The 15,283-nt window shown below is 46.2% G+C and overlaps 1 long non-coding RNA gene across 1 annotated transcript; it reads right to left on the minus strand.

The window, feature by feature from the left end:
* Positions 1 to 10,199: 10,199 nt before the first annotated feature.
* On the minus strand, positions 10,200 to 14,321 carry LOC311523645. Its single transcript, XR_014712396.1, has 4 exons — positions 14,266 to 14,321; positions 13,655 to 14,153; positions 12,284 to 12,362; positions 10,200 to 11,670 (listed from the first exon to the last, which is right to left on the minus strand). It is a non-coding gene; the product is annotated as an uncharacterized lncRNA (long non-coding RNA).
* Between the last annotated feature and the right edge of the window lie 962 nt (positions 14,322 to 15,283).

Raw genomic sequence — 15,283 nt, forward strand, 5'->3', positions numbered from 1 at the left:
CATGGACACTGACTGGCTCCCCTTGTGGGCAGTCTCAGCCAAGCAGCCTGGGACTGAATGGGCCACGGAGTCAGAACTCCCGTCCCGTCCCTGGAGGTGGTTCCTCCCGTCAGCGGTGAGGGGAATCGGTGGGACTACCCAGCACGAGTGAATGGGGAGGTGCAGGTCAGCAGGCTTGTTAGTCTAGCACCTCCCAAACTACAGGGCAGATTGTAGCCTCCTGCCTCTCCAGCAGAGCCGGCCAAAGGGCCAGGCAAATCTTGCCTCCATGTTCTGCATTGGCGCTCCATTTGCTTCCACACCCCAGCCATTAATTCTCACAGATAACTCCAGGAGCCGCAGGGAACACAGCTGTTTCAGAGACTCCTCCCCCCACCTCCAGTTCCATGCCTGCCGGCACTGACAGCTGTAGATTCCTGCTCTCTGGGGTGGCAGGGCATTCTCAGGTGAGTGCCCAAGCCCTTGCAATTTGCTCTCCCTTGTGGTCTGCAAACATAGGCCCATCAGCAGTCACTGCAAGCACAAACTAGGCACACAAATTCATGCTTGTGTGTACACACACACACAAAGTTCACTTGATGCTGAAATGAAGCTTTCACCCACCCAAGAGTTCAACGTCAAGGAACTATGAAGTTGAGTCCACATGGGCCATATTTCAACTCTGCAAGCATTGAAACATCCACACCAATTCTTCCAGCATGCACCTCCTCTGAGCCCAGTCAGATTGCTAAGACAAATTCTGTCCCAAACCTAAATGGTGAACCCTTTCCATGCTCCTGCTTGCCCTGCCCTTGGACTGCCACCTTGGCGAGTTGCCAGGCAGGGCTCATCCCCCATATACACTCCTAGTGCATGGATCTACCATGTTAAAAGCATGTGGGCAGGGTAGCAACTCCACTGATCCTATCACCAACCTTCTGAAGACTGGAGAGTTGTAAGTTTAATTGGCTTACCCCCACTGCTTGCCTCCTTGCTGTCAACACTTTCCAGAAGAAGGGCTCAGACCCGTGCTCTCAGCCTTGATGCATTAAGCCAGTGGGTCGGTAGCTTGGCTTACACAGGACTTGGCACTGCTGGTTGCTAGGCCAGAGTAATCCATCAGGTTCCAGAACTACAACAGGATTCACCTTGGAAACACTCTGCTACCAAGATGGTCAAATGCCCATTAAACAACAGAGCTCATATACATCTAGGGGGCCACCTGGGCTCTACTGAGCACTCTCATGTGGCCAGTAGTTGTCTTCACCTTGGATCTGGGAGCACGGCCTGCTGAGATACCCAGGCCCAGAACAGGATGTGCCCAAGTAGAAACCACCCAGAGCATAATGGAGAATCATATGGATCATGCACGGGGCTGCAGCTCTGCATTACACATGAGGATGGCTGCAGTAGGCTTAATGTTATGCAGCCAAACTAAGGGCCCAATCCTGGTCCTGTTGAAATCAATATCAAAACTCCCATTGACTTCCACAGGAACAGGACTGGGCCCCAGTCGCCTCCTTAGTCTCCTAGCAAGTTGTCACTAGAGCTGGGCGAAACATTCATCAAAAAATGCATTGGCAGGTTGACCAAGGCTATTCCAACATAAAATGGCCCAAAAGTTTCCGGGGGGGGGGGGGAAAAGAGAGAGAGAGACTGGAGCCTCAATTCACAAGAGGAAAGGCACCAGAGGAGGACAACACTCACCACAGTGGTGGGAGAACCACATGCAAATCCCCACTCTGCACAGTGACTTGACCTTGGTCTCCCCTCCCAGGTGAGAGCCTGACTCACAAGGTTCTAGGCTATGCTGGAACAGAGCTCGGACCCTCCTGTTGTATAAATACTTGAATAGCCTGTGGGCCAACAAAAGAAAAAGAAAGAAAGTGGTTAGGGACTCAGCTGGGAAGGGAGGGGCGGGATACCAGGTTTCCAGTCCCTGCTCCGATGACTTTTTGGATCCTTACACATGACAGTCTCCTAACAGCTAGATCTACTAGCAGAAGAGTCTCCCAGAGGCTTCGATTCAGGACCCTGACACCTTTTAGAAGGCGCCTGCCCAAAGCACTGGCAGATCTACTCTGGGGAGCTATGCTACCTGGGCATGGGGGTGAGCTAGCTGCCTCATAGCTACGTCCATCCCCAGTCTCTGTGATGGTGCATGGTCCTGACAAGGACACTTCCCTCTGCTGTGGTGAATGTGACTGGAAAGCGACACCATGACGCATACAGAGAGAGGGATGCTTTGCCTGGTGCGTGTCACGCTTCCAGAGGGCAGCGGAGAGGTGATGTGATTTATGGGCCTGCATTCTGAGAGCGAGCGGTAGGTGTGGAGATTAGCTGTCACTGACAGATGCACTACATTAAGCATGTTTTCAGCAATCAGCTGTTATCTATTTTGACAAACAATAACTCATTAGGTGTAAATGAAATTTATCTCTGGGAAGCTTCAGTGAAAATTAAGCTTTTTTGCTTCAGTGGAAAGAAGGGCTGTAAAAAAAAAAATCTCTGTCTAGGAGTCTGAAAGATGCACTGGAGCAAGGTTATTTCAAGAAGGATGCCTTGGAATACTACCAGAGCTTGTAGAAATCAGTGTTCTGCTAGGGCCAGGTTTTCAAGTGCTCAGCACCCACAATTGGGAGCAGAACTCCGCTCCCATATAGCACATGGCTTATGGAATTTCTCTCCTTCTGGAAATTCAGTTAGGTGCTATATCCTCGCAAACATCCTCCCTAAGTCTCTTTGTTTGGGGGTTATTCGATACTGCTTTGCCAGAATCATTTTTAATTAACATTTTCCATCAGTGAATTTATTGTAAAAGATCATTATAGCACAGACAAGATATAGACGTTGAGTACAATTTTCTAAGAAATTCGGGAGTCTGAGTCCCATGGAAAGTCAATGTGACTGAAAGTGCTAAGCAGAGCTGGTCAGAAAATGGAACTTCCATTGGAAATATTTGTATTCCCAAGCCTAGTTTCCGTTTCAAATTGGAACGGAAAGTTGAAATATAAATAAATAAATAATTCTGAGATGTTCCAAATCAGGCACATGCAAATGAAGACCGACATTTTCAATTTCAACAAAATTCAAGTTGTTGTTTTGAATCAACCTCTCACCATAAAACACTCTCCCCCACCCCCACCCCGGGGAGGGGTTGGATTTTAAAACAAATCAAACAAACCAAATGCAACCTGATGGCGCCATAACATCTCTATTGAAACAAAATGAAAAAAGTTGTCCTTATTTTGAATGTCAATTCAAAATAAAATCTTTGTTTGGGCACGCCTTGCTGGCATCCATTTTATTTTTTGTTGGACGCAACATTTTCCCACAAAAAAGTTTGGAAGCTGTCTTTGGCAGGAAAACTTTCCACACCAAAGATTTCCACCAGCTCTACCAAATCTCTTCAATCCTCTTGAAAAATCTGTCACAGCAATCAATATAGATCTATCCGCTGATCACAAGGGAGTCTTGTGGATTCTCTTTAAGAGGGTGCAGTTCCAAGTAGGGTTGGGCTGTTGCCATCAAATTAACCTTTGTTTTTCTGGTACAACACTCTTCTTGGATTTAAGAGTTCCCTGTGCATTGTTTCAAGTGTGGCAGTTTGATTCACTCAGTCATTGGTTCAGGGATTAAACATGAAACTATCACGTGAAACAAATTAATTGATATATACAGCTCAGGCTGGTGTCTTGAGATGTTCCTGGTTTATATCCTCCAGCCATTAGAGGGAGAGATCTGGGGGTAGCTGCTCCCTGCAATGTGTGTCTACACCTAGGAGGTAACTCTGGCTTAGGCAAGTGTGTGGGAGGTGATCAGAGCTGTGTGAATAATTAATCTCACACACTTGAGCAGGCTGGAATGGGTTCAGCAGGGAGCAATGGTGCACAGACACGCATGCAGTAGAGCTGGGGTCTAGCCAGTAGGTACCAAAGGGAAGTCATTTCACCTTCCCCTACATCTGTTTCCCCTCCCACTCCAGGTCTGTCCTGTCTATTGAGCTGTGAGTGCTTTGGGACAGTGCTAGCCTCTGACTATGTGTTTGTATTCTGCCTGGCCCAATGAGACTACAATCTCAGTGGGAGTCACTAGGTGCAATTACAATACATATAAATATTATTATTAAACACACACATATACAAAAGTATTTAAAGGGCATAGTACTGGCAGTCATAAAAGAGTATAATAGCCTTTCAATGACAAAGCAACAGCTCTTTAATAATAACTAGATACAAGGGGGGAAAACATCAGCAAGAAACACACATTTATTTTCCTAACTTTCTGCTAAGACATATTCTAACCACAGCCTTTCATTAAGAATTTGTATTCTGTTGCTCTATGGTTTGTCTAGAGACAAAACTATCAGCTTTTGGCCTCCTCTTTCTGGATGGGGACAATTCAATCTTCTATCCCAAGAGCCAGCTAATCAGCCTTTAGCCTGCAAACCTGGCTATCTAGCTCTACTCAAAATGGGATCTAGCCCCAGATTCCCTGGACCTGGGAAACTTGGCCACAGAAGGTGGTTTTCAGACTTGTTTTCGCAGTTGAGAATTTAGAACAGAAGATGATTCTGCACCTGCACCCTCATTTGTTACCACAGTTCCATGAGGCCATGTAAACATTCTAGGGCTCACCATAGGCAGCCTCAGAATATATACATAGAATATCAGGATTGGAAGGGACCTCAGGAGGTTATCTAGTCTAAACCCCTGCTCAAAGCAGGACCAATTCCCAATTTTTACCCCAGATCCCTAAATGGCCCCCTCAAGGATTGAGCTCACAACTCTGGGTTTAGCAGGCCAATGCTCAAACCACTGAGCTATCCCTGGAGAATACAATTTTATTTAGATCCACTGCACACCAGATATCGGGCCTTAACTTTTCTTGGATACCAGATCCAGATAGTAAAAACATCACATAGTTTGTTAGAAATAAACATCATTTGTGCATAGCAAGAGTGGCTTACCCTGTTGTAGGCAGCATTTGTAACTGTACTGGGTGTGAGTTTTCTCTCTGTAATGCAATTAACACCGTGACAGCGGAAGATGTGGAGAGCTCTTAAATCACCTCTGGAGTTCACAAACTCTTCAGGGGGAAGTGGGTGGAGTTTATATACGCTGCAGAGCCATGTGAGGAATGTATACATTGTGCAAAAGGAAGTTTGAAGAGTTTATAATCTCTGCAGGGAAAATCATATAAAGTTGACCTGAACTAGAGAATTACCCTGAATCAACTACAACAGCTGCAAATGCATCCAGTATAGAGTATTAATGAATCAGAAAATATTAAAGATTATTATTAATTGCATAGTGCCCCATAATATGCTAGGTGCATTACAGACATAAAATAAAAGACAAGTTTATTTGTATTTCTTTGAAAGGCCTTTGTCATGAATTTTTGGAGCTGGAATCAGATCAAAATCCAAACTTCAACCAAATTCTGGAGCCCGTTCCCAGAAATCCTCTAGATCTGGGGGTAGCTGCTCCCTGCAATGTGTGCCTACACCTAGGAGGTAACTCTGGCTTAGGCAAGTGTGTGGGGAAGTGATCAGAGCTGTGTGAATAACTAATCTTTTGGTTTGCTGGCAGTTCTGAGAAAAAAAAAAGTTTTGAATAGACCCAAAAGCAAAAACATTTAGAATTTTCAGCAGATCAAAAAGATGGACAACATTTTGTTTTAGGTCGAACAAAATATTTCAATCTGGGGCAGCTAAATAAAACCAAAGGAAATGAAGGGCTAGGGTCACATAGGGACTTTGATGCCATTCACAAAATCAAGGAGGAGATCATAGTGCCTCCCCCATATGCTAGTGGGTAACACATTCACCTAGGCTGTGGGAGATCCAGATTCAAATCCCCCATTCTAGAAGAGGGACTTGTCCTTATGTTTCCCCTGCAGTCAGTGGGTAGCCTGACCACCAGGCTGTTCAGTCTCTCAACTCTGAATATATTGGTCCAGAGAGTGAGAATGACTCTACAACCTAGTGGGTAGGGCACTCACTAGCAGGGAGACTTCCAGGGCCAGTCCCTCCATAGAACATTCTAAAAAAACACCTCTTTGACTGAAACAATTCCCCCAAATCTACAGCAAGTCACAAAATGTTTTGGTTGCCCCAAATCTGCATTTTTTGGTGCAAAAAATTTTGGCTGAAAATTGTCACCCAACTCTAGAAGATGCTGACATAGAGACAAGCTAGAGGAGAGAGCTGGAGGGAAAGGGAGCTGGGGAGATGGTTAGAGGAGAGTGCAGCTGGTATGGCGGAATGAGGTTAGACTAGGGAAGAAATATGGAGAAAAGAAATAAAAGATCAACCTTGATGTCTCTGAGCAGCCAGGAAGAGCATGAAATAATTACAGAAGTGCTGGGAAGGCAAATGGCTGCTTAACATCCATGCTCCCTCTGGACCTCAGATCAGGTTGTTTATTTCAGATGTTTTATAATGTCTCTAATCTCAGACAAATGAGCCTGACTGCTCCTCTTGTGATTGTCTGAAAAGTCTGGCAGGTTGGACAGAAGAATTTGAAAGCTCCAATGGCAGAGTAAATCCAGCAGGATCTGGCCGGACCTCCCAGGGATCAATGATGCGGGCAGCACCAGAGTGTTTTGACATTGAGCAGTGAGCTCAAGGGAAAGATGCTGGATCTTTCTGCACCAGAGAGAGGAGCAGGCTGCCCAGCCGCCTTCCCAACTCCAGGGCCAGCCAGCCCACTGCGCTCCGAAATCCTGACACTGGAGCAGGTGGAGGCTGCTCCTGAAGAGGAAACTATCCACCAGAGGGGGCAGGAGCCCACCACTTCCCCACCAAAAAAGAGTTGCCAACTCACCATTTCATCACAAGTCTCATGGTAACTGGTGTAGTTCTTAAAGCACCAGCTACTGGAGTTATGTGAGTTCATGAGAATCTCAGTTTTGGGGTTTTTTTTTAAAGTATGTTTCTAGCCTCTGTGATTGCAGAGAAAAGCATGACCCTGTGACCCCAGTGTATCCTAAAGGATCCAAGGCCAGAAGGCCCATAAGAAGAACCCCAAATGTATTATTTGTTTTTAAATCACTTGATTTTTCAAGCCAACCTCATGGTTTTTGGAGCCCAAATCATGGCTTTTGAACATTTGGGGTTGGCAATGCTAAGGAACTACTGCAGCAAGTCAGTACTGATGGAGGGTGACCTACCCGATCTCAGCCCTCCAGGCCAGTGCAGGGGAAGTTGGGGCACTACAAATGCAGCACCGGTGCTGGGCGTTCTCCTGTGCTGTCATTCATTTAGCAAAGAACAGAAATTGGCATGATTTTTTTCAAGTGTTCATTCTTGCTCCTCTTCCTCAGGTTCACCATCGCCATTCCGAACCCCCTTCGTTGCTGCCAGTCCATCAGGATTAATTGCTTTGCGACAGTGGGGGTTGGGGGAGAAAATAGTCTTGACAATTTCAGGGAGATCCAATTTATGTCTCCTGAGCAAGTGTTTAGCTGAGATCTTTATCCCCCTCCTCATCCCTCCATGAAATGTAATAAGGGTTTTTCCAGTACCACATGTTCTAAGTAGATAATTATATGGTGTAACTGTGCGACTGAACGGAGTTGCACTCATTATTTCATTAGGCTAATTAAGTAAACACTTGATGATAATTAGCTAAAATTACTTTGGGGATAAAAGAAAACCTAGAGAAGTGAGCACAGCAAAATCTGGCAGGGACTGTCTTTTTGTCCAATGTCAGTAGAGTGCCTAGCAGAGTGGGGTTCTGGTTTATACCTAGGGCTCATAGGCACTCTGGTAATGATTATAATAAATAAGGAGTGAGATGTTGTTATGTTTGTAGCCTAGAACTCAGACAATTTGGTTTGGGTCCCAGCTATGCCACAGATTTCCTGTGTGGACACAGACAAGTCACATCATCTTTCTGACCTCAGTTCCCTATTTTACATATAGGGCTACTGAAACTTCCTGTATCATACCCTTTGTCTTTTTGCTATTTTAATTTTGGTTGAGATCTCTATGTGCTACTGTACTGACAGTAATAATAAATGGTGATGTCTTATGCTTCATGTGGAATCATTCACCCAAAGAGATCCAGAAGACTGTATGTCAAAGGAAAGGAGTACTTGTGGCACCTTAGAGCCTGACCAATTTATTTGAGCATGAGCTTTCGTGAGCTACAGCTCACTTCATCGGATGCATAACAGTATGCATCCGATGAAGTGAGCTGTAGCTCACGAAAGCTCATGCTCAAATAAATTGGTTAGTCTCTAAGGTGCCACAAGTACTCCTTTTCTTTTTGCGAATACAGACTAACACGGCTGTTACTCTGTATGTCAAAGGTTCATTTCATTAGCGTCTGGCATATCCCCTTCTAGAGTGGGACTCAATAGCCATTCTGCATGCACACCAGAACAGAAGGAAGGAAGAATGTATAGTTTTCCCTTTTGGACTGAGTGGGTAGACAGTATTTGGGGCCTTGCTGGGTTTTTTCTGTTAGGAGGTGAATTGGAAGATGCAAGTCGGGTATTTCTTTGGTGCAATCATGTTTAGTTACCAAAAAATGTGCACAAAGTCCCGTTTCCCTGAACACAGCAGAAACAAACAGCAGGCAGTTCCCTTGCTCGTAATGTCAAAACCTGCTTTTCCAGGAAGTCCTGTGCCCCAAGGAGCAATGACTCTCTGCTCTCTCGCAACCATGCTTGTGGCTGCTTATCTCACTTTCAGGTCACTTTCTGGCTCTACACTAGCACTTTTCTCAGTAAAACTTTTGTTGGTCAGGGATATGAAAAAACTCACAAAAGTTTCACCAACAAAAGTGCCAGTGTGGACAGTGCTATGTCGGTGGGAGAGCGTCTCCTGCTGACATAGCTACCACCACTCATTGGGGGTGGTTTAATTATGCTGGTGGAAGAGCTCTCTCCCACCAGCTTAGACCGGCCACACAGGAGACCTTACAGCTGCACACCTATAGAGGAACAGGTAAGGTCCATAGATGCACACAGCTGCAAACAAAGAATCCCCTCACACCTACATTTGCAACTAATCCCATGGAAACCCCACAGTCCACATAGCTTAGCTTCTGATCAGTGTTGCCATATGTCCCATTGCCTTGGGCAGTGGCTTCCTCCTGTTTCCAGCTATCACTCCATAAAGGGACATTTAATTGCTTCTTTCATTTAGCTTGAATGAAGGATGGTTAGAGCCCCCGTCAGCTTTAACCAGGTCTATGACTGATGGCAGCCATTAACACCTCCCAGCACAGCAGTATCCATTTGAAACTACAAGGTGAGCTGAAGGTAGGCAGGATGCAATTACTGTTATTGGTGTATAGCTGTAACAACTCTGCACTTACAAAGACGCCCCTGGGATTTTAATGACCATGAACTGTCAGGGCCTTGGATTTACATCTCCTCTGAAAGAGCTTAGCTGATTTTGGCTGATGTGTTTTTTCATGAGAACTGAATTAACTACCCATAAAGAGGGTGGCTCATTCTTTGTTTACCGGGTTACCCATGAAGGCCCATTAGCAGTGCTGAAAGTTTGACTCATTTGGAGACCACCAGAAATTTAGATCCTGCCCCAGAAGAGGATGCCAGCTGTACATGAGTCTGCAGAGATGGAGGACTGAGTTTGGCCAGGAGTCTTTTTCAGAGTTAATCACTTCTCTAAGGTAGGAAACAGGGCAAAAAACAGTTGTCCATTCAAAAGCAATCTGCTTGCTGGGAAAGAAACTGGTCTGAATTCGGAAGTCCTCTCTAAGTCCTTTGTCAAAACACCCATTGCCTGCTCAAGGACCAAGGACTTCAGGATGTGGCCTACTTTCTGTAGGTATACGTGACGTTCCCCTCTGGTATTATCTGGACTGGTGATCTGCTAGGTCACTCTAATTCTTGCCTCTGGGAGCCAGTCTTACCCTGCTCTGCTGTGAGAACCCCCACTCCTGGGCTGTTCACGCACAGCCTCTGGCATGTAAGCTGATCCCAGCTACTTGCAACCGAATGACACTAGCCAATATCTCCATCCCAGACACAACCCTAGGAATCTCCATCTTGCAGTGTCCAATTATGCCTCCTGGCTGCTGCAAACTTATATGAGTTCATCAATTTAACAAAGAAATTGATATGTACCAGACTTGTTATCCCAAGGGGTGCCTCTGACACACTTCAAACCAAACGCACTGCTTCAGGTAGAATAAACAAACAGATTTATTAACTATGAAAGATAGATTTTAAGTGATTATAAGTCAAAACATAAGTCAGATTTGGTGAAATGAAATAAAAGCAAAATGCAGTCTAAGCTGATCTTAACACTTTCAATGTCTTTACAGACTTAGATGCTTCTCGCCACAGGCTGGCTAGTTGCTCTTCAGCCAGGCTCTCCCCTTTGATCAGCGCTTCAGTCACTTCGTGTGGTGTCTGTAGATGTAAGAGAAAGAGAGAGAAAGAGCATGGCAAAGTCTCTCCCTTTTATCATGTCCTTTCTTCTCTCTTGGCTTTGCCCCCTCCTCCCTTCAGAGTCAGATGAACATTACCTCATCGCAGTCCCAAACTGGCCAAAGGAAGGGGGGTGACTCACTTGAGAGTCCCACAGATCCTTTTGTTGCTGCCTAGGCCAGCGTCCTTTGTTCCTGTGAGGCTGGGCTGGGTTTGTCCCATACCTGCCCTGATGAGGTGTGAACTGACTCTCTGCTCTTGGAGAGTTTTTGCCTAGGCTTATTTTAAGCCATGAGGATACATTTTCAGCCTCATAACTACATACATCAAATTATAAACCTATAACATTACTGTAACAACAATGCTCAGTGCATTATGAGCCTTCCGAAGTCACCCGACATGACAAACTTTGCATTGGATACCACACAATCATTTTACAAGGATGAACATTGGGGTGCTGCGTGTTCCCCCCAGGTACAAAGAGTCAGAGTATGTTCTAAGATCAGTCTTAAGATGAAAGAAGCTAATAGGAAGAGTCAGGTCATCAGGACTTGGGGAGAAGGCTCCGGAACAAGGTAGCAGTTTAGTGCAAGCAGTGAGGCTATGAGAGACCCGACATCTCTCTTCTGTAACAGCTGTAAATCTGTGTAAAAGCAAGTGCAAGCTGCTAATTTTACCCTTCTGTGCTACAAACCAGCTATTTTTAAACCAAGTAAGAACCAATCAATGGAGAAATTAGCTTCAACATGGGGAGAAAGGCAGGGTCAGCGAAAATGTGTTGCAGAAATCTAAATGACGAACACCAAGGTGTCACTATGGATGGTTGGATGAATGTTCTGCAATACACTGGTGACCTTCGCAGAGAAAGACTGTAGAATCATCATAGAAACCAGTGATCCAAAAGGCCCACCAGCTTACCCCCCCAATCCCATCCCCATTCCAGGCAAGACTGCGCCCTATAATTTATTCTCCAGGCATCAATGAATGTTTCTCAGAAAAGGTCAGATCACTGAAACAGCTGTCATTTTTTTTAGAATGTCTTCTGCATTAAGATAAATAGAAAAACTGGGGCTGGTTTGCAGATTGGGTATATGATGCCCCTATAGGGTGTCCACTCAAATCCAGACCAGGACAAATGAGTGACCCAATTGGTTGCCCACGTGCAATGCATTTGGTATGTCCATCAAGTTGTCACTGGGGCAAGTGCCGAGATTCTAAGCTCTTCAAGGCAATGGCAGTGCCCTCCGGTGTGTGGGGTGGCAGGGTGCAGTGCCTAGCACACTGTGGATACAATGAGAAAAGAAATAATTATAAGAGCCCACACAGCCCAGCTACAGTTACCACAGCTGGTGTTAAACAGCCCCTTAGCAGTTATTTTAGCAGAGGGATCAGGGACTGAATGGGCCATGGAGACCAAGCTGTACTCTCCCCCTGCAGATAGTTCCCCCTCCCGCTCAGGGTTGAGGCATACTGGCCAGGCAGGAGAAGTCTGTACTTTCTATTCTGTGGATAAAAAGGGGAGTTCAGGCACACGGGGCTGCCATCTCAGCATCTTCCACCAGCACTGAATTCATACAAAGTCTCAACAATCCACGGGTTCCCCGATCTATCCAGAGGGTCCAGGACCTGGTGATGGAGCCCACTGCTGGGGGAAGCCCTTGAGAAACATCCCCCATCCACCTTTGTTACCAAATACAGACACCTGGAGCCAGATCTGATGCTATCGTAAATCAATGTAGCTCCACCCCCCTGGGGCCAATTCCTCACTTGGGCCAGCATAAATCAGGAGTAACCCCACTGGAATGAATGCAGCTACAGCAGTGCAAAACTGGTGTAAATGAGTGGATTATCAGGGCTGGCAATGATTTGCACTGCATGTTGAGGAGAAGCTCACCCTTTATTTGATGCTAGTTTTGACTTTCTTGCCTGTTTTGACTTGCAGGCATCTCCCACGGGGCTGGCCCCTGCTGCATCTGGCTCGATAAAAGAACAGCACGTGTTATGAAATGTATCATAACATGTTAAGGTTTGCTAAAGACAGAATAAACAGTTGGGCTGAAAATTAATAAATACTGTACGCCTAAATTAAAAACACACGAAAGGTGCGAGACAGGGATCCAGACACAGGGATTATGGCACCTAAGATATTTAAAGATGACTGTGCAGCTCCTTTTTGTCCCCCACCAGTGCTCAGCTAGAAAGCCATCAGCTGGATTAAATTTGCTACCTAAAAAAAATATATAATTGCACACTAAAGTCTACACTTTAAAATCAGATGAGAGATTGATTTCATTCCCCGCTTGATTGGATAAATCAGTCCAGAAAATAGTAATAGGCTCTGTCTGCACGAGCAGATGAAGAACCTAGAATTTACGATTGCAGCGCTGATAGGCCTGGGGTGTTTTTCACCACCATTCTGTCTATTCATAGTGTCAATATTACTCTAACACTTAAGGCCACCAACTGAGATCAGGGCCCCCCCATGTTCAGGACTGCATCGTCCCAATCATACTCTACATTTTAGGGATGGAGCACTGTGGTGCACAGAGATTACAGGACATCCCCAAGGTCAGTCAATCAGTCTGGGGGCAGAAATGGGAATTGAACCACCACCTCCTGCATACCAGGCCAGGGCTTTAATCACAGGGCCAGCCTTCCTCTCTTTGAATAGAGTTATCCAGCATGGTGTTCCAGGCTATGCTCCCACCTCCCCAGTTGTTCTCATGGTGAGGCTGCAGCTGTGCTGATGTACAGGCCCCCAACTGTGCGGGTGTGGGTCACCCAGTGGAAACCAAGGAGGAGGAGAGTTACAGGAACTCCATTCAGAAGGTGTTTCCCCAGGGAGACACAATGCTTAGAGATGCAAGTATGGAGGGTCTGGGCTAGACTTAACCTTTGGGCTCAGTGCTGTGCAAGGAGGGGGCATGTAACTGCAGCCCCACAGGGGGAGTCCCAGGAAGGAAATGAGCCTCAGAGAGGCACAATGACTTCCCTCTAGCTCCTTGGGGGAATGGGGGAGGTATTTTGCTACGGCCCTTGTCAGGACACAATATGCCCCCTTGCATACTGGCACAAGAGGAAAATCTGGAACCATGGGTTGGCCCACTGCCTGCCCTTCCCCACCGATTTGTGCTTCTCCCTCACCGCACCCAGAGCCACAGTCAGAGGAGATCTAAGGCAGCCACGGGGCGGGTTCCTCCCTGCATAGCCACAGTAGCGCCAGCCACAGGGAGACCACACCAGGGTGTGGAGCCCAGCAACTTACATGAGCCACCATGGCAGAGAAAAGAACGCCTCCAGGATGCACAGGATACAGACTAGACCTGATGGAATGTGGATTGCACTGTGGGAATATACAGGAAAGGAGACGGGAATTGGGAGGAAGAGTGAAAACACACTGGGGTTTGCACAGCAAAAACCCTTTGGGTCACAATTTGCTCCAGCTCCCCACAATGCACTACAGAGCTTTCTCACCCCTCAGGTTCTGTGCTGGAGCCAGGTAGTCCTCCAGCAGCTCTGTAATCCATGCCCCAAAGAGCACCTGGACCCAGCTCAGGGACTCTGCAAACACAGCTGTGTGGTCCATTATGCTTTGAAGTTGAGTGGTAGTTCCAATCAGATTAAACAGGCCGGATCCTCCTCTGGTGGAAATCGGGGCCACTGCACTTTCTTCACCATTCTGATACCCATTCACATCCGCCGAGGACCTGGCCTAGAAATCCTCTATTATCTTTCTCCCTCCTGGAGTGTTGCAGAGCTGGTTTCTACAAATGGAGAGGGACATTAATTAGAGGGAAAGAGGGGGAAAAACATACACAGGATAGCTCCTCAGCTGGTGCAAACAACCGTAACTCTAGTGACTTGGCTAGAACTTACATGGACTTACATCAGCTACGGGATCTGGCTCACAGTTTGGCTTGAACTGATGTGACTTGCATGTGTAATTGCTTTCTAAAAGGGGATTCTTGCTCCTCTCCCCAAGCTGCCTGCAGAGACTGCCAGGAGCTCCTGGAATTTCCAGAGCAAAGGGAAGGAGAGAGAGGGATGAATAAAATATTATCAGAGCACTTTTTATACAGCTCCATGAAGCCGCTATGCCGTGCTGCAAGCTTCATTTTTAAATAAGCTCAAATCAATTCCCTGCAAGGGAAGGCAAATGTGTCGGGCTTTTATGAGAAGGCACCAAAACTGAAAAGCCTTTTTTCCCCATCTAATCAGACTGGAGCTGGGTTAATTATGCAGCTCTGTCCTGATACAAGCGATGGAGCTTTATTCAGTACAACTCTTCCTTTATTAATGAATTGCAACCCAATTTTAATCAAAGGAAGGGGGAACAAAAAATCCCTTTGCCAACACGCTCCATTGGCTGCTGCTGTCTTGCATTTCCATAACTTCAAAGTCATGCATTTTTAAAATCAGCCTATTTTTTTGGGGTCCAGTTTGACTCTATTTGATCAGCCAAATAGAGAGAGCGAGGGAGAGAGAGAGAGAGAGACACCCTCTGCACGTGCTCCAAGCTCTAGCAGAACGGAGTGCCAGGGTGTGCCGATGTTACAGCTGTGGGCCCAGACTCCTCTTTCACTTGCATTGGTGCAACTACACTGATTTCAGTGAAGATGCATCATAAGAGGAGGATTTTTCCGGTTTAGCTATGGGCCCCCTCTCCTAATCTGCCCCTTCTCTCCAGCACAGGTGAGCAGAAGAATGAACGCACACACATACACACAGCTCTCTAACCTCTCAGTTATATACACACACAAATCTTTGTGCACTCTTCCAGACACACACAGCCCTACACACACGCACGCACATTTATTCATACTGAGACACATAGATCTATTCACACACACAAACACATCTATACACTCTCAGGCATCCAAGTACGGCTGCATAC

This window comes from Lepidochelys olivacea, assembly GCF_965140295.1.
Source record: "Lepidochelys olivacea isolate rLepOli2 genome assembly, chromosome: 7".
NCBI lineage: Eukaryota > Metazoa > Chordata > Testudines > Cheloniidae > Lepidochelys > Lepidochelys olivacea.